Here is a 2,500-nt window from a genome sequence, read left to right on the forward strand (position 1 = left end):
TGGTCACAAATACAGACGCTAGTCTTCCTGTTAAACTGAAACAGAGACGCCGTACTGAGCTGACATGTTGTAGTGCAGCAGCAGGCCACCAGAGGCCACCAGAGGTCAGTTTACAGTTGGAACAGCTGAGCTGCCAGTGGTATGGAAGTAGCGGCCATCTTGCTTGTGTGGTGTCATTGGGAACCAGGATCTGCGCAGTAGAGTCGGGCGGAGGTTTGAGATCGACTGTCACAGCCATCATCATGATGTCACACCCTCTTTTTACATCGTCCAATGACTAATTAAAAACAAAATTATCAGAAAAATGAGCACTTGGACAAACATCAGCGTGATAAGAACGATGTGTCCTTTTTGGTTCATGTCATGCTAACATGGGGGGGGCGGGGCTTATGAGCTATACCGTAGCAGCCACCAGGGGGCGGTCCAGATGTTTTGGCTTCACTTTCAGGAAGCCGTCATGACATCCATCTTTATTTACAGTCAACGGGCTACACGGAGCCTAGTGTGAGCCACAGCTAGCATCCAGGCTAACAAGCTAACGTGGCTCGCGGTCAGCTGATGCTCGATAGTTAAAAACATGTCTGAATGAATATTTTGTCACAGTTACATGTTTAAACTCTTCCGGGTCACCAGGACACCATTCAACCTGCAAGGTAAAGTAGTTTTCCACCAGTCTAACGGTGAATCCAGCCAGACTCCGTTCATCGATCCCAGGCTTAACGGGACGCGGCTGCAGGCCGTTTCTGCCACAACAGGATTTAAAGTGTTTTCTGCTCCATTCAGCCGACGCATTCATGCTGCCGACTGCACTGTTGAGCCTCCTTGAATCACCGCGACATGAATCATGAAAATACTGTCATATAACTTTATCTTGAGACGACTTCTTCCAACTACAAAAGCAGTTTATTAGCCACATGACACCCGCACATCATCTCCGTTCAGTCCGCTGATGTGTCGCCACCCGCCGCCGCCACGAGCATCATCGGGTCTTCCAGTAGGAAGCTAATTTCCTGTCTATTCATTATTCTGTAAGTATTCAAGTTCAGCAGGACTTGTCTAAGCACACAACACTGTAAAATAGACAACGTCATACACGCTACAACGACTTCTGTTTCTACATAAATATCGTCTTCTTCTGTAAACTCGGTGAAATGTCAGGAAGGTACGAAAAAACAGATCCCGCCCAGTCCCAGCGGACAGCGACCAGGCAGCTCCGGCGCTACGTCGATAACGCTTCGATTTAAGTGTAAGGTTTCACTTGACTGGGTGAAGTTGACATGTGTTACCATGGTTACGCATCTCCAACCGGCAAGGAAGCTCTCAGGAAGTGACGTGATAATTACAGCTCAGCGCGTCCAGCAAGATGCACACAAACGTTAACGAGAGTCGACATGTTGGTGTGTTGAGCAGATGCAGTGAATCTCTCAGTCAGCGTTTCTTCCATCATGCAACGTGTAACGCGTTGCGTGTAACGTGTTGCACGTTGTGTGTAACATGTTGTGTGTAATGTGTTGTGTGTAATGTGTGTAACATGTTGTGTGTAATGTGTGTAACATGTTGTGTGTAATGTGTTGTGTGTAATGTGTGTAACATGTTGTGTGTAATGTGTTGTGTGTAATGTGTGTAACATGTTGTGTGTAATGTGTTGTGTGTAATGTGTGTAACATGTTGTGTGTAACGTGTTGTGTGTAATGTGTGTAACATGTTGTGTGTAATGTGTGTAACGTGTTGTGTGTAACATGTGTGTAACATGTTGTGTGTAATGTGTGTAACATGTTGTGTGTAACATGTGTGTAATGTGTGTAACATGTGTGTAATGTGTGTAACGTGTTGTGTGTAACATGTGTGTAACATGTTGTGTGTAATGTGTGTAACGTGTTGTGTGTAACGTGTTGTGTGTAACATGTGTGTAATGTGTGTAACGTGTGTAACATGTGTGTAATGTGTGTAACATGTGTGTAATGTGTGTAACATGTGTGTAACATGTTGTGTGTAATGTGTGTAACATGTTGTGTGTAACGTGTGTAATGTGTGTAATGTGTGTAATGTGTGTAACATGTGTGTAATGTGTGTAACATGTGTGTAATGTGTGTAACGTGTTGTGTGTAACGTGTTGTGTGTAATGTGTGTAACGTGTTGTGTGTAACATGTTGTGTGTAATGTGTGTAACATGTTGTGTGTAACGTGTTGTGTGTAATGTGTGTAACGTGTTGTGTGTAACATGTTGTGTGTAATGTGTGTAACATGTTGTGTGTAACATGTGTGTAATGTGTGTAACGTGTTGTGTGTAATGTGTGTAACATGTTGTGTGTAACATGTGTGTAATGTGTGTAACGTGTTGTGTGTAATGTGTGTAACGTGTTGTGTGTAACGTGTTGTGTGTAATGTGTGTAACGTGTTGTGTGTAACATGTTGTGTGTAATGTGTGTAACATGTTGTGTGTAACATGTGTGTAATGTGTGTAACGTGTTGTGTGTAATGTGTGTAACGTGTTGTGTGT

General features: G+C 43.7%; 1 protein-coding gene across 2 annotated transcripts in view; it reads right to left on the reverse strand.

The window, feature by feature from the left end:
* tyro3 (TYRO3 protein tyrosine kinase) overlaps positions 1 to 2,500 on the reverse strand; it is a 41,179-nt gene that overhangs the window by 26,247 nt on the left and 12,432 nt on the right. The window lies entirely within an intron of this gene.

Source organism: Thunnus albacares, chromosome 15 (genome assembly GCF_914725855.1).
Source record: "Thunnus albacares chromosome 15, fThuAlb1.1, whole genome shotgun sequence".
NCBI classification, from domain to species: domain Eukaryota; kingdom Metazoa; phylum Chordata; class Actinopteri; order Scombriformes; family Scombridae; genus Thunnus; species Thunnus albacares.